The sequence below is a fragment of the Amia ocellicauda genome, unplaced genomic scaffold (genome assembly GCF_036373705.1).
Source record: "Amia ocellicauda isolate fAmiCal2 unplaced genomic scaffold, fAmiCal2.hap1 HAP1_SCAFFOLD_61, whole genome shotgun sequence".
In the NCBI taxonomy this organism is placed as follows: domain Eukaryota; kingdom Metazoa; phylum Chordata; class Actinopteri; order Amiiformes; family Amiidae; genus Amia; species Amia ocellicauda.
In genome coordinates this window covers 481,024-503,291 of record NW_027102991.1, presented here as the reverse complement: position 1 = coordinate 503,291, position 22,268 = coordinate 481,024, and the positions used below count along the sequence as shown (strand labels likewise).

At 45.8% G+C, this 22,268-nt stretch overlaps 4 non-coding genes and 4 pseudogenes across 4 annotated transcripts; all 8 read left to right on the top strand.

Moving 5' to 3' along the window:
- The first annotated feature begins 19,773 nt into the window (after nt 1-19,773).
- On the top strand, nt 19,774-19,892 carry LOC136739567 (uncharacterized; annotated as a pseudogene).
- Nucleotides 19,893-20,109: 217 nt separating this feature from the next.
- LOC136739509 (5S ribosomal RNA) lies at nt 20,110-20,228 on the top strand. The gene has a single exon (XR_010812904.1). It is a non-coding gene; the product is annotated as a 5S ribosomal RNA (ribosomal RNA).
- Nucleotides 20,229-20,443: 215 nt separating this feature from the next.
- On the top strand, nt 20,444-20,562 carry LOC136739528 (uncharacterized; annotated as a pseudogene).
- Nucleotides 20,563-20,783: 221 nt separating this feature from the next.
- Nucleotides 20,784-20,902, top strand: LOC136739631 (5S ribosomal RNA). Its single transcript, XR_010812954.1, has one exon. It is a non-coding gene; the product is annotated as a 5S ribosomal RNA (ribosomal RNA).
- Nucleotides 20,903-21,111: 209 nt separating this feature from the next.
- LOC136739629 (5S ribosomal RNA) lies at nt 21,112-21,230 on the top strand. The gene has a single exon (XR_010812952.1). It is a non-coding gene; the product is annotated as a 5S ribosomal RNA (ribosomal RNA).
- A 222-nt stretch (nt 21,231-21,452) lies between these two features.
- Nucleotides 21,453-21,571, top strand: LOC136739523 (uncharacterized; annotated as a pseudogene).
- A 215-nt stretch (nt 21,572-21,786) lies between these two features.
- On the top strand, nt 21,787-21,905 carry LOC136739406 (5S ribosomal RNA). Its single transcript, XR_010812891.1, has one exon. It is a non-coding gene; the product is annotated as a 5S ribosomal RNA (ribosomal RNA).
- A 222-nt stretch (nt 21,906-22,127) lies between these two features.
- LOC136739459 (uncharacterized) lies at nt 22,128-22,246 on the top strand (annotated as a pseudogene).
- Nucleotides 22,247-22,268: the final 22 nt, after the last annotated feature.

Genomic DNA, 22,268 nt, shown 5'->3' with positions numbered 1-22,268 from the left:
CTGTTTTTTTATTTCTCAAAAAACCAATAATGCTGGTGTCACTCACTGTGACGATTTATCTGAAATATTACATTATTATATATTATATTATGTATATATATTATAATAAAAACAAACACTCCAGTAAGGTACGGACACCCGTACATGACACTGGCTAAGGTAAGGGAACCCATAAACAACCATAAGCACCCCCGGACCTAGGACAGACTGTAACTTGCTAACTTGCTAACTGTTTTGTTTGCTTCACATCGTTTGCTGCTAGTTGCATGCCAAACGAGTTCGTTCTGTCCAAAATATAAGCTTTTTTCTTCTAATAAACTCAATAAAAATACAGTGCACTAGCAACTATTTCCCTTTCAAAAGTTGTAGTCCCGTTTCAGTTAAAACAAAATGTGTTCTTCAAACAAAGAAAATACTTGTGTTTCTTTTCCCTCTTTACCTGCTCTTATCACAAAGCTTCTCAACACAATCTCAGGTGCAGGTGCACTCTGCGCTATCCTTTGCCCGAGCTTTGTCCAGGAAAACTCACTGTAGCCATCTTAGTTCAACACGGGCTCTCCTTACCTGCGAGTCACACGGGTCCAGTTCACTTTGCAAGTGAACAATCTCTTCTCAGAAACAATAAGGAAACTTGGAAAGAAACACAATCCCAGGTCGGTGTTAAAAAAAGTTCTTTGTTTTCATATTAAAAGAAAACATTTGTATTTTCTCTGCACACTTCACAGCTCCAATTAGCACACTCAACTAATCCCTGCCCCCCTCAGAACCGTCACTAAAGAAAGGTACTCACAGTCATTTTAAATATGACATCCTGTAGTGTTTGTTTTCAAAATATGATCTTATTATCACTTGAACCAAATAAATCCTTTGACCCACTAATACCAAATTACAGTTATGGGGGCCACAGATGTGATTTGAAAATACGATCTTCCATGTCTTTCTGTTGTGTTTTGACCTGGGGATCTGTAATTGTCCAAGTGGCTACTGCACATGTACTTATTTAATATTAAATGTGTTATTTAATTAGGCTTGGTTCTGGTGAGCATGTACAAGACGTCAGCTTTTTAAATAACTGTGTGTATTGGATCATACACATTTTAGAAATACTCTCTCAAACTTCCCGCATTGGTACCTCACCAGGGAGGTAGAAAACAGCAATAGCATTGAAAAAGTGTGATTGTAGTTCTGCTCTTCTGCAATATATTTCTACAATATCTTTAACATCTTCTTTAACATTGTTTTAAAGGCTGGGACCAATATGGTGGAATATCTCCAACACACGGACATTGAGAGACTCGACCCCTTTGTGCTGCTGCTCAGAGACCAACTCTCAGTTGTCTCTGAGTAGGCTATGGATCAACTTCCTTTCCTAATATGAAGGAGACCATGGATACAAAACCTATGAAAAACAGGTGATTATTGTTATTCTTCTCATTATAAACTACTTAATACATCTCTCCCATAAAGTACAACAGGATAGTGGTGACGTCATTCAGGATTGGATTGCCATTGGTCAAAAGCCCTCTGAGAGAAATTGTGTGGCGACACTCCACACTCTTAGAAGAAATTGTTCTGCACAGAACCATAAAGGGTTCCTCGAGTAATCGCTCTGGTGGATCCCTTTATGGTTCTATGTAGAACCCCTTCAAAGGGGTTACATGAAGAACCCCCAAACATAGCGTTCTACACAGAACCATTCGTTTTAAAATGTTATATATAGAACCCATTCAAAAGGGGGACACGTGCTATACCTGAATTTGTTTTCCAAATACAATCTTTAAAAAATGTATGAGTTCATATATACAAACACACATACACAACGTAAAAATCGCACTACTAGTGAAGTAACTTCATTTACATTATATGCCACAACTCCTCAATTTGGAACGCAAAAACAAGACATCTGATGTAAAAGTGTAAACTAATTACGAACAGCACTTTTGATTTTTATCTTCAATTCAGGGGCTACTTATTCGAACAGTAAACTGTATTCTCTCTTCAGAGTGACTGGAATGTTTTTGCCTACATTCAACTTAAATATGAAAGTTTCCAAAAACGGCATAGTTTTCTTTAAGGCTATTCAATGCCAAACACAAAATTCTCTCTGCTTTCAGTGCTTGTCCTTCAGCACAATTACACAGGTTCATGATGTTCTCATTTCAATACATTGTTTTCTTATTTAAACTATTTGACTTTGAGCTTACATTGAGAATAAAATCACTTTTGCAAGTAAAACCTGGCCAAGAAAGGAAGCAGCACTACAATAAAACAATACACAGAATACAAAGCAGTTCCTTCAAAAGTGAAAGTGATAAAGAGTGATGTCTGTCAGTAAATTACGTTGAGATACATATTGGTTATTTTGAATTAGGAGTCCAACTTCAATAACTTCTATTAACAAGCCAAAATACAGATCAGAATTACGGGTAATTGAAAATAATATGTAGCGCCTAGGTAAGCTTGGATGTGTTCAGAGAAACACTAAAAACGGACCTTCCTCACACCCGTCTTGTTGAGGTGGACGTGGTCATACCGGTGATGTGGCTGGATGTCTCAGTGGTGTGCCAGGTGGACGTTGGGGAGGAGGGCACATCTTCGGGATACTTCTGCGTTGATGGCCTGGATGATGTGCAGGGGCACGTCTGTGCGGGGCAGCAGTGTGGAGATGGTGATTTTGGCAGTTTGGAATTCCTCTGTGGCTTTCTTTGCCACCTGTCTCAGGGCTGAGGCCACATCGCCCCTGCGGGCACTCAGGTCGTTAGTGCCGGTGTGGATGAGGATGTGTTTGACCTGGCACAGCCTCCTCTTGGAGAGCAGCTCCAGGGCTCTCTGTGCTGTCGGGCACCAAAGCTTTTTCACTTTTCGCCCAGGGAAGAGGCGCCTCTCATCCAGGAACTTCCCATTGGAGTCGCTCAGAATGACCACCTCTGTGTTGACCTGCCACTCCGGGTTTTGCGTCGGGAGTGGTGGGGGCAGCGGGTGTGTTTTAGGGGAGTGGCGTTTCAGGGGTTTGTGTATTAGTGGCAGGTCTGGTGATAGTGGGGGTGTCAGGAGTGGTGGGGAGTGTGGGTGGATCAGTGGGTGCGTCAGTGGGTGCGTCAGGGGTTGTAGGTGTTGTGGGGTCAGTGCAGTGCAGTCTCTGTGCTCCTCTCTTAGCTTCTCCAGCTGGCTCTGCAGGCTCCTCAGCTGGCTGTGCTGGGGTGTCCTGGTCAGCTCCTCCCTCGCTCTGTGCAGCTCCGTCCTCAGGGTTTGGCTCTGCTCCTCCTGGTCTCTCACTGCTGCTCTCAGCTTATGGATCTCAGCCTTGTGGTGCATCTTTAGTCCCTGAACTCCGCAAACTTCAGCTCCAGCACTGATAGGCATTCCTTTAGTGTTTTAATGTTGCTGGAGAGTTTTGGGGAGACAGGGGGGCAGTCTGTGGGAGATGGGGCACTGTCTGGCTCCGTGTGGCTGGGGGCAGACTGCAGGGTGGCCGGCTCTGGCTCGTGTTTCTCTACCTCAGTCTGCTGCTTTGAGGTGTGGAAGCCGAGAGATAATTGGTCCAGGCTGCTCTCGCTGTCCTGCACCATGATGGTCCCGTTGTGGTATACATTAAAAGTGAGCATCACACTGTCTGTGTCTTTCTCTACCAGCACTGAGATCTGCCTGCCTCTGCTAATGCCCCTCTTGTTGTTATTGGGGTATGTCTGGCACAGGGTTTTGTGAAAGGCGGTGTAGAACAGTAGATTGTTCTTGACCCTGTTTTCTCCTTTACCGGTGTAGTCTAGGATGAGGGTCTCAGGAGATGCTCTCATCACAGCTTGTTTGTAGTCCTTATAGCCTGTGCAGAGCGAATGTCTTCAGGGTATCGGATTTCAAAAGGCAGCTCTGCAGTCAGACTGCTGTTCGATAGATTTGTATCAGTCTCAGTGGCAGTTGGGCTCTCTCCTACTGTCACTCTATTCAAATCGGAGCTCTGCATTTTCATTGGCTGAGTCAACTACTGAGAATGCTTATTTATTTTATTAATACATATTTTTTTGTTTAATTATTTGTCTCTATAGGTGAAAGGTCTTACCTCCAATTCTTGTCTTCAGCTTTTCTTTTCTGACTTTTCTTCCTGAACTGTCTCTCTGCTTTCTTCTTTTTGTGTTTCTCTTAAAATTATTATTTTTTGAATACTTTTTCTTCTGAATTTCTATTCCATGTCTTCTGTGTATGTTTATAGTGCTATATATTCATTTGTAAATGACAAATTAAATCCGCTTATGTATAAAAACAAATGTTTTTTAGGAGCTCATATTCCTCTCTCTCTCTCTCTCTCTCTCTCTCTCTCTTTCTCTCTCTCCCTCTCAATTCAATTCATTTGTATTGTCAAAGCAATTGGACATACATACATATACATACATACATACATACATACATACATACATACATACATACATCTACACGGAAAATAAATAATAGAATTATGAATCACAATAAGATGTAATTAAGTACAGAAAATGAAAATGTAAAAAAATGTGATCTTTAATACATACAAATAAAGAAAATAGGTTTACTATTTCCAGATTCCTTTTTTGAAATACAATGACATGCATAACAAACAAGTATTTACATTATATTTACAGCCGGTGCTCGTGTGTCACTGTGTCCCTCAGGCTGTGGTAGGCGCTGACATATTGGGCAGCCAGGGTGGCTGTGTGTCCCTCCCCCAGGAGGACTGGCGTTTTTCTTTTTTCTCAGTTTTGTCACAGGTTGGGTGGGCATCCATTATGTTGTTACAGAATTTGTCCCTTATTTTGGGCTAAAGCTTTCCGTGGAGGGGAACGTGGATCAGTTTGTACCATTTTTGGGAGAATCTGCCTTGTTGGGGCGGAGCTGTGACCAGGTGAACAGCAGATCGGGCATAGGTGGGCATGTGGGCAGAGGAGTTGGAAGGCCGGTCAAGCAAATAAGCTTGCTAAGGTACGCAGCAGCAGCAAGCATCCCCCACATCCAGCCAGCCAGCCAGTCTGGCTGGCAGTGACTGAGTGGTTGTCAGACGGCAAGCAACGGAATGTACGTGCTCTGTGATGTCATAGCAGTCAGCTGAGAGAGGCTCGTGATGTCATCGCTGAGCTGGCTGGCTGGCTGGCTCTGTGTGTGTGTGTGTATGTCTGTGTGTGTGTGTGTGTGTCTGTTTGTCTGTTTTTCAGTCTGTCTGTCTCTCTCTCTCTCTCTCCCTCTCAATTCAATTCATTTGTATTGTCAAAGCAATTGGACATACATACATGCATACATGCTAGAAAGTCATTACTATGTTATCTTAAAGGCTAACTAAGCAGAACATATATCATTTTAGAACAGAGTCCATAGGTCTACACATGGTTTTAGGGAACAGGCACGTAGGTCATACCGTTTGACATTGTTTCCAAGGTTCTCATCGTAAATAACAAACAGAAATCAAACTAGCTTCTGGCCTGACCTTCTAGCTTGACTCTATCTTTCCGCCTTATATACTTGGTGAATAATTGAGGAAGTAGCACCAAGTGACCACATTAGGCTGCCTGAGGGTTTCTGGGGAGTGTAGTTGTCTAGGGTCGGTTTTCTTCCCTAGAGTGCAGACCTTGCAGCAGACCTGGCCTGACATGTCTGCCATGTATGACCCTGCCCCTTGGTTTGTCCCACATCCTCCCCCCCAGCTGCGACCCCATAGGTCGAGCGACAGCCGCAAAAAAGCATGCACCCGGGACAGCCCATCAACATTCCCCATGGCCTTCCCTGGCCTGTGCTGCAGGGTGAAATGAAAATGTTGGAGACTCAAAAACCACCTCATCACACGGGCATTCCTGTCTTTCGAACGATGCATCCAAGTGAGGGGGGCATGGTCAGTGATCAGGGTGAAGTGCCTGCCCAACAAATAGTATCGAAGACTGTCCAAAGCCCACTTCACTGCCAAACATTCTTCTTCAACTACCAAATAATTTATTTCATTGGATTCCAACTTTCTGCTAAGGAACAACACCGGGTGTTCGTGATCACCCATTCTTTGGGACAAAACCACTCCGATCCCCACCTCAGAGGCGTCCGTCTGGACTATAAATTCTTTCTGAAAGTCAGGTACCATTAAAACGGGGTTGCGGCAGAGCGCCTCCTGTAGGCTCCGGAAAGCCCGGTTTGCTGTATCACCCCATCTAACCATATTGGGTTCTGTAGCCTTAGTCATATCAGTCAGAGGGGCCGCTAAGGTAGCATAGTTGGGAATAAACCTCCGGTAATACCCAGTTAACCCTAAAAATGCCCTAACCTGCTTTTTATTGACAGGCCTAGGCCAAGAGTTTATGGCTTCAACCTTGGATATTTGGGGTTTCACCATACCCCTCCCTACTGTATAGCCCAAGTATTTGGCCTCTTCCAACCCCAAATTGCATTTGGTTGGATTAGCCATCAGGCCTGCTGCATGTATTGAATCCAATACCGCTTGGAGCTGAGACAAATGTGATTCCCAATCTGGACTGTGAATGACCACATCATCTAAATATGCTGCCGCATACGTCCTGTGTGGTCTAAGTATGTGGTCCATCAACCTTTGAAAGGTGGCAGGAGCACCATGCAGGCCAAAGGGCATCACTGTGTAGTGAAACAGACCATCTGGGGTTGCAAAGGCTGTTTTTTCTTTGGCACCCGGGGTCAAGGGAATCTGCCAGTAGCCCTTGGCTAAGTCAATAGTTGAAATATAGCGAGCATTCCCAATATTCTCTAACAATTCATCTACTCGGGGCATTGGGTATGCATCAAACTTTGAAATTTCATTAACCTTTCTAAAATCATTACAGAATCTCCAGGAGCCATCAGGTTTGGAAACCATGACTATAGGGCTGGACCACTCACTGTGGGATTCTTCAATAACCCCTGCCTCCAGCATTTCCTTAACCTCATTTCTAATAGTGTTCCTGCGAGCTTCTGGTACCCTGTAAGGCCTCATATTTACCTTCTTTCCTGGGAGAGACACAATGTTGTGAGAGACTAAATGGGTACGCCCCGGTATGCCTGAGAAAACTTCCCTATTACGTATTATCAAGTCGTTCACCTCCTTCAACTGGTCAGGTGACAAGGCAGCTGCAATATTCACCTTCGGTGTCCCTAGTGGCTGAGGGGGGTAAGTCAACATCAACACTTCCCTGTCCTTCCAGGCTTTTATTAAGTTGACATGATATATTTGTTCTGGGGGTCGGCGGCCGGGTTGCTGAACCTTATAGTTCACTTCCCGTATTCGCTCTATAATCTCATAAGGTCCCATCCACGTAGCCAGAAATTTACATTCTACAGTGGGAACCAACACCAACACCCTATCACCAGGCTGGAACACCCTCAGTGTAGCCTGACGATTATAGGCGAATTGTTGGTGTTCCTGTGCCTGCCTTAGGTGCTCTCTCACAATGGGAGTGACTGTGGCTATTCTCTCTTGCATAGCATTGATGTGCTCGACTACACTCCGGAAAGGAGTGGACTCGTGTTCCCACGTTTCACGGGCTATGTCTAATATCCCCCTGGGGTGCCTCCCATATAACAGTTCAAAAGGCGAAAAGCCCAGGGAAGCCTGTGGGACTTCCCTAATGGCAGACATCAAGTAGGGCAGCATGAATTCCCAATTTTTCCCATCCTTATCGATTACCTTTCTTAGCATGGACTTCAGGGTCCTATTAAATCTCTCAACCAACCCATCTGTTTGTGGGTGGTAGACTGATGTTCTCAACTGCTTAACCTGCAACAATTTACACAGATCGGTCATAACCTTAGACATAAAGGGTGTGCCCTGATCTGTTAATATCTCCCTCGGTATCCCCACCCTACTACACATCAACATTAGCTCTTTTGCAATACCTTTTGAAGCCATGGTCCGCAGTGGAATGGCTTCTGGGTACCTGGTGGCATAATCCAAAATAACCAGTATATACTGATGCCCTCTGGCTGATTTCGGGAGAGGTCCCACCACATCCATAGCTATCCTAGCAAAGGGGGTCTCTATGATGGGCAAAGGGACCAGTGGGCTTCTGAAGGCTGGTTTAGGAGCATGTAGTTGACATTCAGGACATGAGCTACAATGTTCTGTCACGTCTGCATGTACGCCTGGCCAGTAAAACCTCCTCAGGAGTCTATCCTTGGTTTTGTCCATCCCCAGATGTCCCCCCAGGATATGCCCATGTGCCAGATTGAGAACTGTTCGTCTGAATGGGGTGGGAACTAGCAATTGCTCCACAATGTCCACCCCTATCTTATTTACACGGTACAATAGGTCATTTTTTACCATAAAATAAGGATAAGCTGTTGGCGGGTCTGCAGTAGTCATAGGGGTCCCATTTACTACCTTCACATTTTCTTTAGCATAGTGTAGAGTGAGATCTCGCACCTGTGCGCTGCCAAAATCAGTGGGGAGTCCCTCTAACACTGACACTTCTACATTGTCAGCTTCAGGGGTCTCTATGAATGGATTCTCACCCACCCTGCTAGTGCTGGGTTCCTCACCCTCCATAGGGTCATCTACGTCACTACATTCCACCCCTATGTTTTCAGTTTAATTTTCCCCAACCAAAACCTTCACTGTCGACTCAACTGGAACCAGGTCTACTTTTAGCTCTAGTTGTGGGATCGAGGCAACTTCTGGCTTACAGTTTTCAGTGTGCATTTCCAATTTACTATGTTTTCTATCTAGTTTTCCAAAATTAGGAAAATATCGTCCCAGTATCACATCATATGGCATGTTGGGTACCACACCGACTTCGTAATCTAGTTTCCCGGCCTCTGTCTGTATGTTTACAAGGGCTTTGGGATAGGGGCGTGTGTCACCATGTGTGCATGTGATACTGAGCTCCTGATGTCTATCCAGCTTGTTGGTCGCTACTAATTTTTCTGTGACCAGTGTAACCATACTGCCAGAGTCGAGTAGAGCAGCCACTTCTTTCTCATCGACTATCACTGTACACATGTGTTTTGGATTAGGTACTCCGCCTATGAAAACATCCGTCCCAACAGGGCAGGCATAAAATACCGGTTTCTCTTTCCCCATATCACACACATTACATTGCATTGGTTCCTCTCTACCTGGGCAGTGGGCCGCATTATGTCCTACTTTGTCACAATTGTAGCAGACAATTGGTTGTGATGGTGACCCCCTATAACCCTTAGTCTCGGCTTTAGGCCCCACCTTTGCCCCCCCCAGTCTTGCTCTTTTCTTCCAATCCAGCGCGTCATGTTTCCCAGAGTACTTTGGAACCATCTTACCCGGTCCGCTGGTTCGTCATGGCCTGGGGAACGAGTTTTTAACCTCTGGTACATGCTCTGCTGCTCCGGCTGTATAGAACCGCTCTACAATGGCCACCAAGGTGTCAGCGGACAGCACCTCATTCTGGCCAACCCAGCGTCGAACGTCCTTGGGCAAACAGCGTTGGTAGTTGTCAAGGACTATGGCCTCCACCACCTCGGCTGATGAATGGACCTCTGGCTGTAGCCATTTCCTGGCCAGATGGATCAGATCAAACATCTGCGTTCGGATTGGTTGTCCTGGTTGGTAGGCCCACTGCTGAAACCGATGTGCCCTCACTGCGGTGGTCACGCCCAATCGGGTCATTATCTCCGCTTTCAATTTATCATAGTCCTGGGCGTCCTTCAGCTCCAGATCAAAGTACGCTTTCTGTGCATCCCCTGCCAGATAAGGTGCCACAAGCCCTGCCCAGGAATCTTTTGGCCATCCCTCTCTCTGCTGTCCTCTCAAAGGTCATAAGGAAGGCCTCAACATCGTCCTGTTTTGTCATTTTCTGCAGAAAGTGATTGGTGCGGGGAGTGGAATGGGTTGCAGCCCCCTGTGGCCCAATCCTGGTTGCAAGTGCTTCAACACTCTCTTTCAGCTCTTTAGTCACCTTTTCCTGCTCTTCTCTAAACATTTTATTTGTATCATGCTGGACCTGCAGTGCTTCCTGATGCATCCGCATAGCATCCTGGTGAGCCACCTGCTGCACCCTGGTCGCTTCCTGTTGGGCTATTACAGCCTGTAGTTTTTTTTTTTTTGGATAAAAAAATTCACTCAGCCAGTCTGGGTTTCATGAGGTGCTGCCCGCATTCTACACCAAATGTGACAAAACGCCTTGGCTGTACACATGTGCGGGTCTTCTCTGTGATCTTCTTAGGAGTAAAAACCAGTCATGACCCAGGGAGGAGGTTGCAAATACAGGGCTGTGCCTGTATGTTTACTTCAAACAAAACAAATCTGAAAACAAAACCTAACTCACACTGGAGTTGTAACTAATCTTACATAATCATTCTATTTTAAACAAAGTCTGGAATAAATAAGTCTTGGCTTTCTCCTTATGAGCTACCTCTGTTTTCCAGATAACTCACCCTATTGTCTCTCACTTCTCTCTCTCTCAGGCCCGCCTTATATACCTGGTGAATAATTGAGGAAGTAACACCAAGTGACCACATTAGGTGCTAGAATGGCTGCCTGAGGGTTTCTGGGGAGTGTAGTTGCCTAGGGTCGGTATTCTACCCTAGAGTACACACCTTGCAGCAGACCTGGCCTGACATATCTGCCATGTATGACCCTGCCCCTTGGTTTGTCACAATACATACATACATACATATACACGGAAAATAAATAATAGAATTATGAATCACAATAAGATGTAATGAAGTACAGAAAAAGAAAATGTAATAAAATGTGATCTTTAATACATACAAATAAAGAAAATAGGTATACCATTTCCAGATTCCTTTTTTGAAATACAATGACATGCATTACAAACGAGTATTTACATTATATTTACAGCCGGTGCTCGTGTGTCACTGTGTCCCTCAGGCTGTGGTTGGCGCTGACATATTGGGCAGAATGTGTCCCTTATTTTGGGCTAAAGCTTTCTGTGGAGGGGAACGTGGGTGAGTTTGTACCATTCTTGGGGGGCTCTGCCTTGTTGGGGCGGAGCTGTGATCCAGGTGAACAGCAGATCGGGCATAGGTGGGCATGTGGGCAGAGGAGTAGGAAGGCCGGTCAAGCAAATAAGCTTGCTAAGGTACGCAGCAGCAGCAAGCAGCCCCCCCATCCAGCCAGCCAGCCAGTCTGGCTGGCAGTGACTGAGTGGTTGACAGACGGCAAGCAACGGAATGTACGTGCTCTGTGATGTCATAGCAGTCAGCTGAGAGAGGCTCGTGATGTCATGGCTGAGCTGGCTGGCTGTCTGGCTGGCTGGCTCTGTGTGTGTGTGTGTGTGTGTGTGTGTGTGTGTGTGCGTGTGTCTGTCTGTCTGTCAATTCATTTCAATTCAATTCAAAGGTGCTTTATTGGCATGATCTATCACAATATTGCCAAAGCAGATACAAATGTTCTATCAATCAAGACAAAACATTGCAATACAAGATTCAGTGGAACAAATATAGTACACATTGAAATAAAATTAAGTAGGATATAAACCATTTTTGTTGTTTGTATCAAAATTTGTGTCATGACATCAGAAAAATCACTGTTTTTATTTTGTTTTGCAAATGGAGTGCCACAGGCTGGTGTCTACACACTGTCTCGCAGGCTGTGGCAGGTGGATACATATTGCGCTGCTAAGAAGGCAGTGCGCTCCTCCTCTCCCAGCAGGACGGGGAGTTTGCAGCAATCGGGGATCATGCTGAACTCAGGGATATGCATTTTTAATATTTTAAAGTATGTCTCCCTGATTTTTGTGTATTTAGGGCAGGACAGCAGGAAATGCGCCTGTGTTTCGACCTCCCCTAGGTCACACTGGCTGCACAGCCGCTCTTCTCTGGCAACCCAGAATTTTCTGTAGCGGCCTTTTTCAATGGCGAGGCTGTGGTCACTGAGCCTGTATTTAGTTAGATTTTGTCTCTCTTTTATATTTTGGATTTTTAAGTATTCAGCCAATGTAATGTTTCTATTCAGGGCCCGGTAGCATTCCAATTTGTTTTGTAATTCTAATTCGTGTCTCTAATCTTTTGTGTATTTGCTTTTCAGGTACATGTCAATTTTCCCAATTGTTGTTGTTTTGGTCATTGTGTGTTCGGGCTCTGTGAGCCTCAGAGCCGTGGGGGCGTTTCTGTGTACGTGTAAGATGTTTTTATTAAATTCTAGGTGGAATATTTCCATGGGGCTTTTGTCCCAATTGTTGTTATTGAGGTTCATGAGGGGACCCCACACTTCGCTCCCATATAGCAGGATTGGTTGGATGATGGAGTTTAATATTTTAATCCAAATAGTTATTGGTATTGTTGTTTTCCCAAATTGTGTCTTTATGGCATAAAATGCCCGGCGTGCCTTGTCTTTTAATGCGTTTATAGCCAGGCTGAAGCTCCCTGACGCACTGATGGTCAGGCCAAGGTAGTTGTATCTGGTGCAGTGCTCTAATCCAGTGCTGCCCAGAGTGAAGCGGTACCTGTTTCCCTGAGATGGGGCTTTTTTCTGGAAAACCATAACTCTGGTCTTGTCCAGATTGACTGCCAGGGCCCATTTCTGACAGTACTGCTCTAGCAGCGCCAGGTTCTGCTGAAGCCCCTGCTCTGTGGGCGACAGCAGCACCAGGTCATCTGCGTAGAGCAGGAACTTGATCTCTGTGTCATGGAGAGTTAGGCTGCGGGCGTTAGACTGCTCCAACACTGTGGCCAACTCGATGATGTAGATGTTGAACAGTGTTGGACTCAGACTGCAGCCCTGTCTCACTCCCCGCCCCTGAGTGAAGAACTCTGTTCTTGAGTTGCCAATTTGAACTCCGCATTTGTTTTCAGAATACATTGATTTAATGATGTCATAAACTTTACCCCCTACACCACTCTGTAGAAGTTTATAAAATAATCCCTTGTGCCAGATTGAGTCAAATGCCTTTCTAAAGTCTACAAAACAGGCAAATATTTTTCCTTTATTGTTTTGGGTATATTTATTTATGAGGGTGTGTAGAGTGTAAATATGATCGGTTGTGCTGTGTTTTGGTAGGAAGCCAATCTGACTCTTATTCAGGACACTGTGCTTGGTAAGGAAGGCCAGTATCTGGGCGTTGATGATACTGCAGAACACCTTCCCCAGGTTACTGCTCACACAGCTGCCCCAGTAGTTATTGGGGTCTAATTTGTCTCCACTTTTAAAAATCGGGGTGATCAATCCTTGATTCCCGACCTCAGGGAAACACCCGGCTCTCAGCACCAGGTTAAAGAGTTTGAGCAGAGCCTCCTGCAGCTGCGGGCTGCTGTGCTTCAGCATCTCAGGGCTGATGCTGTCGGGGCCGCTGGCTTTCCTGGGTTTGAGGATTTTGAGTTGATGTTTTAGTTCCTGTATTGTAAATGGGTTATCTAAGGGATTTTGGTTATTCTTAATGATTTCTTCCAATTTATTTAGGTTTTTTAATATTTTAACCTGTTCTGGCTTTGGATTGTTTTCAACATTTTGGTAAAGTTTTTCAAAGTGTGTTTTCCAGATTTCTCCATTTTGAATTGGTATTTCATTTTTTGTTTTTGGGGTATTTATTCTGCCCATATAGTGGTCTTTTTTCTTACTGAGGAGTTGCTTGTAGTGCCGCAGGGCCTGGCAGTAGCTGAGGCGAGCCTCCTGGTTGTCGGGCTCTCTGTGTTTAGTGTTGGAGAGATGTCTCAGGTGTTTCCTAGAAGTTTCACACTCCTGGTCACACCACTGTTCTTTTTTTCTTTTAGACGATTTCATATTTTGGTTTTTAATTGTTTTAATGTTTGATTTTAAAGCCAGTCTCTCAAATATTTCATTCAGTGTTTTGGTGGCTGAGTTTATTCCGTTTTGGTTTATTTGATAGTGTGAGGATTGATATCTGTCTAACATGTTTTCAATCTCATCACTATTCAGGGCTCTTGTGTAGTTCTCTGTGCTGGGCTCTGACCATCTCTAACTGGGTGGCAGGGAGACCAGTTTTGTGGGAAGTTTGGCTCTGACTTGTGGCTGCGCTGATCTTTTTAGGTAAAGTGTTATTTGGCTGTGGTCTGATAGTGGAGATTGTTGTCTGACTATAAACGCATTGTTGGCTTGTGGGTCCAGGTCAGTTATGGCGTAGTCCACCACACTGCTGCCCAGAGCCGAGCAGTATGTGAATCTCCCCAGAGAGTACCCCCTGGTCCTGCCATTGATGATATATAGACCCAGGCTTTTACATAGGCGCACTACCTGCTTCCTGCTCTTGTTTACCACGCTGTCGTGGCTGTGTCAGTGTGGAGGTGTGTGTGTGGCACAGCGGGGAGTCTCCGAACAGGTGTGTGTTCCCCTCTGTATTGATGTAGTCCATCTCTCTGCCAGTCCTGGCATTGAGATCGCCACACAGCAGTACAGAGCCCAGGGTCTGGAAGTGGCAGATTTCGTTTTGAAGCTCATGAAAGCCTTCCTCATTATAGTAGGGGGAGTCTGCGGGTGGCATATAAATTGCACATAGGTATATATCTGTGTTATTTTGTAGGGTGTCTTTTCTGATTTTCATCCACAGGTGTGTGTCTCCTCTCTGTACTGGGCATAGGGCTGCTCGGAGCTCCTCCCTGTACCACACGATAATCCCCCACGAGGCCCTGCCACACCTGACTTTGGGTTTTTTATAGGAGGGCACAATCAGCTCCCTGTATCCATTGTATCCATCCAGTGTATAGACATATCTGCACAGCACCAAGTCTCTACAAGAATGAAAACATCTGAACTATTTACAGTGTTGATCAGTTCAGGGCCTGTGCTCTTCATTCCAAAAGTTGAGGAGCGTAAACCCTGCATATTCCAACTGCTTATTTTAAAGGACATGTTAATATATTTTATTATACTTGTCTCTTCTACATAAGAAAGTTTAATTTGTGGTCTACAACTGATATTATATTACTATTAATAATTACACTCACCTAAAGGATTATTAGGAACACCATACTAATACTGTGTTTGACCCCCTTTCGCCTTCAGAACTGCCTTAATTCTACGTGGCATTGATTCAACAAGGTGCTGAAAGCATTCTTTAGAAATGTTGGCCCATATTGATAGGATAGCATCTTGCAGTTGATGGAGATTTGTGGGATGCACATCCAGGGCACGAAGCTCCCGTTCCACCACATCCCAAAGATGCTCTATTGGGTTGAGATCTGGTGACTGTGGGGGCCAGTTTAGTACAGTGAACTCATTGTCATGTTCAAGAAACCAATTTGAAATGATTCGACCTTTGTGACATGGTGCATTATCCTGCTGGAAGTAGCCATCAGAGGATGGGTACATGGTGGTCATAAAGGGATGGACATGGTCAGAAACAATGCTCAGGTAGGCCGTGGCATTTAAACAATGCCCAGTTGGCACTATGGGGCCTAAAGTGTGCCAAGAAAACATCCCCCACACCATTACACCACCACCACCAGCCTACACAGTGGTAACAAGGCATGATGGATCCATGTTCTTATTCTGTTTATGCCAAATTCTGACTCTACCATCTGAATGTCTCAACAGAAATCGAGACTCATCAGACCAGGCAACATTTTTCCAGTCTTCAACTGTCCAATTTTGGTGAGCTTGTGCAAATTGTAGCCTCTTTTTCCTATTTGTAGTGGAGATGAGTGGTACCCGGTGTGGTCTTCTGCTGTTGTAGCCCATCCGCCTCAAGGTTGTACGTGTTGTGGCTTCACAAATGCTTTGCTGCATACCTCGGTTGTAACGAGTGGTTATTTCAGTCAAAGTTGCTCTTCTATCAGCTTGAATCAGTCGGCCCATTCTCCTCTGACCTCTAGCATCAACAAGGCATTTTCGCCCACAGGACTGCCGCATACTGGATGTTTTTCCCTTTTCACACCATTCTTTGTAAACCCTAGAAATGGTTGTGCGTGAAAATCCCAGTAACTGAGCAGATTGTGAAATACTCAGACCAGCCCGTCTGGCACCAACAACCATGCCACGCTCAGAATTGCTTAAATCACCTTTCTTTCCCATTCAGACATTCAGTTTGGAGTTCAGGAGATTGTCTTGACCCGGACCACACCCCTAAATGCATTGAAGCAACTGCCATGTGATTGGTTGGTTAGATATTGCATTAATGAGAAATTGAACAGGTGTTCCTAATAATCCTTTAGGTGAGTGTATATATGGATATACATAATAATCACTCAAAGATTTTATCTTTGCATCAAAATATCAGAATAATTAAATCACATTTTTTCTTACTCTCCATCTCCACAACCATATATATGTGTGTTGAGGCTCAGTTAACTCAGCAGTGTGGTACAGATGACACTGAGGAGTTGCCTTATCTGGGCCAGCTGGGCAGCATCGGGCCTCCAGGCTCTGGAAGCCGCTGCTGCGTGGCTGTGTGGCTGTGCTGGTCCCCGGCTGTCCGCTCTGCTGTGCTGGACGGGCCCTCTGGGGATGGGGGGGTGGGGAATGGGGCCGCGGGGTCTCAGGGGCTGGGGCTGGGGTGGAGCCGGTGGCTGGGGATGTGGCCGGGGGCTGGGGGGTTTGCTCCTGGTCTCGAGGTGGGGGTGTGTGGGGTTTCGGCCCAGGGTTGTGTCCTTGAGGACCTTTGAGATGATCCTCACACCCGTCTTGTTGAGGTGGACGTGGTCATACAGGTGATGTGGCTGGATGTCTCAGTGGTGTGCCAGGTGGACGTTGGGGAGGAGGGCACATCTTCGGGACACTTCTGCGTTGATGGCCTGGATGATGTGCAGGGGCACGTCTGTGCGGGGCAGCAGTGTGGAGATGGAAATTTTGGCAGTTGGGAATTCCTCTGTGGCTTTCGTTGCTACCTGTCTCAGGGCTGAGGCCACATCGCCCCTGCGGGCACTCAGGTCGTTAGTGCCGGTGTGGATGAGGATGTGTTTGACTTGGCAAAGCCTCCTCTTGGAGAGCAGCTCCAGGGCTCTCTGTGCTGTGGAGCACCAAAGCTTTTTCACTTTTCGCCCAGGGAAGAGGCGCCTCTCAACCAGGAACTTCCCATTGGATTCGCTCAGAATGACCACCTCTGCATTGACCTGCCACTCCGGGTTTGCGTCGGGAGTGGTGGGGGCAGTGGGTGTGTTTTGGGGGAGTGGCGTTTCAGGGGGTTGTGTATTAGTGGCAGGTCTGGTGATAGTGGGTGTGTCAGGAGTGGTGGGGAGTGTGGGTGGATCAGTGGGTGCGTCAGGGGTTGGAGGTGTTGTGGGGTCAGTGCAGTGCAGTCTCTGTGCTCCAGTGATGTGTAGCTCCTCTCTTAGCTCCTCCAGCTGGCTCTGCAGGCTCCTTAGCTGGCTGTGCTGGGGTGTCCTGGTCAGCTCCTCCCTCGCTCTGCGCAGCTCCGTCCTCAGGGTTTGGCTCTGCTCCTCCAGGTCTCTCACTGCTGCTCTCAGCTCATGGATCTCAGCCTTGTGCTGCATCTTTAGTCTGTGCATCTCATCCCGGAGCTGATCACACAAGGAGGTCTGGGCCAGGGTGCTCAAGGTCTGCTCCCTGAACTCCGCAAACTCCAGCTCCAGCACTGATAGGCATTCCTTTAGTGTTTTAATGTTGCTGGAGAGTTTTGGGGAGACAGGGGGGCAGTCTGTGGGAGATGGGGCACTGTCTGGCTCCGTGTGGCTGGGGGCAGACTGCAGGGTGGCCGGCTCTGGCTCTTGTTTCTCTACCTCAGTCTGCTGCTTTGAGGTGTGGAAGCCGAGAGCTAATTGGTCCAGGCTGCTCTCGCTGCCCTGCACCATGATGGTCCCGTTGTGGTATACATTAAAAGTGAGCATCACACTGTCTGTGTCTTTCTCTACCAGCACTGAGATCTGCCTGCCTCTGCTAATGCCCCTCTTGTTGTTATTGGGGTATGTCTGGCACAGGGTTTTGTGAAAGGCGCTGTAGAACAGTAGATTGTTCTTGACCCTGTTTTCTCCTTTACCGGTGTAGTCTAGGATGAGGGTCTCAGGAGATGCTCTCATCACAGCTTGTTTGTAGTCCTTCTTAGCCTGTGCAGAGCGAATGTCTTCAGGGTATCGGATTTCAAAAGGCAGCTCTGCAGTCAGACTGCTGTTCGATAGATTTCTATCAGTCTCAGTGGCAGTTGGGCTCTCTCCTACTGTCACTCTATTCAAATCGGAGCTCTGCATTTTCATTGGCTGAGTCAACTACTGAGAATGCTTATTTATTTTATTAATACATATTTTTTTGTTTAATTATTTGTCTCTTACCTCCAATTCTTGTCTTCAGCTTTTCTTTTCTGACTTTTCTTCCTGAACTGTCTCTCTGCTTTCTTCTTTTTGTGTTTCTCTTAAAATTATTATTTTTTGAATACTTTTTCTTCTGAATTTCTATTCCATGTCTTCTGTGTATGTTTATAGTGCTATATATTCATTTGTAAATCACAAATTAAATCCGCTTATGTATAAAAACAAATGTTTTTTAGGAGCTCATATTCCTCTCTCTCTCTCTCTCTCTCTCTCTCTCTCTCTCAATTCATTTCATTTGTATTGTCAAAGCAATTGAACATACATACACATACATACATATACACTCACCTAAAGGATTATTAGGAACACCTGTTCAATTTCTCATTAATGCAATTATCTAATCAACCAATCACATGGCAGTTGCTTCAATGCATTTAGGGGTGTGGTCCTGGTCAAGACAATCTCCTGAACTCCAAACTGAATGTCTGAATGGGAATGAAAGGTGATTTAAGCAATTTTGAGCGTGGCATGGTTGTTGGTGCCAGACGGGCCGGTCTGAGTATTTCACAATCTGCTCAGTTACTGGGATTTTCACGCACAACCATTTCTAGGGTTTACAAAGAATGGTGTGAAAAGGGAAAAACATCCAGTATGCGGCAGTCCTGTGGGCGAAAATGCCTTGTTGATGCTAGAGGTCAGAGGAGAATGGGCCGACTGATTCAAGCTGATAGAAGAGCAACTTTGACTGAAATAACCACTCGTTACAAACGAGGTATGCAGCAAAGCATTTGTGAAGCTACAACACGTACAACCTTGAGGCGGATGGGCTACAACAGCAGAAGACCCCACCGGGTACCACTCATCTCCACTACAAATAGGAAAAAGAGGTGAGACATTCAGATGGTAGAGTCAGAATTTGGCGTAAACAGAATGAGAACATGGATCCATCATGTCTTGTTACCACTGTGCAGGCTGGTGGTGGTGGTGTAATGGTGTGGGGGATGTCTTCTTGGCACACTTTAGGCCCCTTAGTGCCAATTGGGCATCGTTTAAATGCTACGGCCTACCTGAGCATTGTTTCTGACCATGTCCATCCCTTTTTGACCACCATGTACCCATCCTCTGATGGCTACTTCCAGCAGGATAATGCACCATGTCACAAAGGTCGAATCATTTCAAATTGGTTTCTTGAACATGACAATGAGTTCACTGTACTAAACTGGCCCCCACAGTCACCAGATCTCAACCCAATAGAGCATCTTTGGGATGTGGTGGAACGGGAGCTTCGTGCCCTGGATGTGCATCCCACAAATCTCCATCAACTGCAAGATGCTATCCTATCAATATGGGCCAACATTTCTAAAGAATGCTTTCAGCACCTTGTTGAATCAATGCCACGTAGAATTAAAGCAGTTCTGAAGGCGAAAGGGGGTCAAACACAGTATTAGTATGGTGTTCCTAATAATCCTTTAGGTGAGTTCATCGTAGCTCTTAATACTCTCTTTCTGTCTGGAGGAGATATAATTGAAGTATTGTACACGTACCCGGCTACTTTCAACACCCATTGCTGCACTGATATTTTTCCCTCCATTTTTCTTTATCCATTTTTTTTTTGCTGGAAGTTCCGTCAATACCCGTCAGCCTTTAAGAGACATCATGCAGCCAGGCCTCTTGGCTTGCGGCCACACCGTCCTGAACGCGCCCAATCTCATCAGATCTCGGAAGCTAAACGGGGCAAGGGTTCGTCAGTACTTGGATGGGTGACCTCCTGGAGATATCAGGTGCTGCAAGTTATTTCGTCTCCTGGGTAACTTTATCGTAGCTCTAAATACTCTCTTTCTGTCTGGAGGAGATATAATTGAAGAATTGTACACATACCCGGCTACTTTCAACACCCTTTGCTGCACTGATATTTTTCCCTCCATTTTTTTTTCTTTTTTTTTTTTTTTTGCTGGAAGTTCCGTCAATACCCACCAGCCTTTAAGAGACATCATGCAGCCAGGCTTTTTGGCTTGCAGCCACACCGTCCTGAACGCGCCCGATCTCGTCAGATCTCGGAAGCTAAACGGGGCAGGGCCTGGTCAGTACTTGGATGGGTGACCTCCTGGAAATACCAGGTGCAGCAAGCTTTTTCGTCTCCTGGGTAACTTCATCGTAGCTCTTAGTACTCTCTTTCAGTCTGGAGGAGATATTATTGAAGAATTCTACACGTACCCGGCTACTTTCAACACCCTTTGCTGCACTGATATTTTTCCCTCCATTTTTCTTTTTTCTTTTTTATTTTGCTGGAAGTTCCGTCAATACCCTCCAGCCTTTAAGAGACATCATGCAGCCAGGCCTCTTGGCTTGAGGCCACACCGGCCTGAACGCGCCCGATCTCGTCAGATCTCGAAAGCAAAACGGGGCAGGTCCTGGTCAGTACTTGGATGGGTGACCTCCTGGAAATACCAGGTGCTGCCAGCTTTTTACGTCTCCTGGGGAACTTCATCGTAGCTCTTAATACTCTCTTTCTGTCTGGAGAAGACATAATTGAAGAATTGTACACGTACCCGGCTACTTTCAACACCCTTTCCTGCACTGATATTTTTCCCTCCATTTTTCTATTTTTTTTTTTTTTTTTTTTTGCTGGAAATTCCGTCAATACCCGCCAGCCTTTAAGAGACATCATGCAGACAGACATCTCGGCTTGCGGCCACACCATCCTGAACGCGCCCGATCTCGTCAGATCTCGGAAGCTAAACGGGGCAGGGCCTGGTCAGTACTTGAATGTGAGACCTCCTGGAAATACCAGGTGCTGCAAGCTTTTCACGTCTCCTGGGTAACTTCATCGTAGCTCTTAATACTCTCTTTCTGTCTCCAGGAGATATAATTGAAGAATTGTACACGTACCCGGCTACTTTCAACACCCTTTGCTGCACTGGTATATTTCCCTCTATTTTTCTTTTTTTTTTTGCTGGCAGTTCCGTCAATACCCGCCAGCCTTTAAGAGACATCATGCAGCCAGGCATCTTGGCTTGCGGCCACACCATCCTGAACGCGCCGGATCTCGTCAGATCTCGGAAGCTAAACGGGGCAGGGCCTGGTCAGTACTTGGATGGGAGACCTCCTAGAAATACCAGGTGCTGCAAGCTTTTTACGTCTCCTGGGTAACTTCATCGTAGCTCTTAATACTCTCTTTCTGTCTCCAGGAGATATAATTGAAGAATTGTACACGTACCCAGCTACTGTCAACACCCTTTGCTGCACTGATATTTTTCCATCCATTTTTCTTTTTTTTTTTTTTTTTTTTTTTTGCTGGAAGTTCCGTCAATACCCGCCAGCCTTTAAGAGACATCATGCAGCCAGGCATCTCGGCTTGCGGCCACACCATCCTGAACTCGCCCGATCTCGTCAGATCTTGGAAGCTAAACGGGGCAGGACCTGGTCAGTACATGAATGTGAGACCTCCTGGAAATACCTGGTGCTGCAAGCTTTTACGTCTCCTGGGTAACTTTATCGTAGCTCTTAATACTCTCTATCTGTCTGGAGGAGATATAATTGAAGTATTGTACACGTACCCAGCTACTGTCAACACCCATTGCTGCACTGATATTTTTCCATCCATTTTTCTTTTTTTTTTTTTTTTTTGCTGGAAGTTCCGTCAATACCCGCCAACCTTTAAGAGACATCATGCAGCCAGGCCTCTTGGCTTGCGGCCACACCGTCCTGAATGCGCCCGATCTCGTCAGATCTCGGAAGCTAAACGGGGCAGGGCCTGGTCAGTACTTGGATGGGAGACCTCCTAGAAATACCAGGTGCTGCAAGCCTTTTACGTCTCCTGGGTAACTTCATCGTAGCTCTTAATACTCTCTTTCTGTCTCCAGCAGATATAATTGAAGAATTGTACATGTACCCGGCTACTTTCAACACCCTGTCCTGCACTGATATTTTTCCCTCCATTTTTCTATTTATTTATTTTTTATTTTTTGCTGGAAGTTCCGTCAATACCCGCCAAACCTTTAAGAGACATCATGCAGCCCGGCCTCTTGGCTTGCGGCCACACCGTCCTGAACACGCCCGATCTCGTCAGATTTCGGAAGCTAAACGAGGCAGGGCCTCGTCAGTACTTGGATGGGAGACCTCCTGGAAATACCTGGTGCTGCAAGCTTTTTACGTCTCCTGGGAAACTT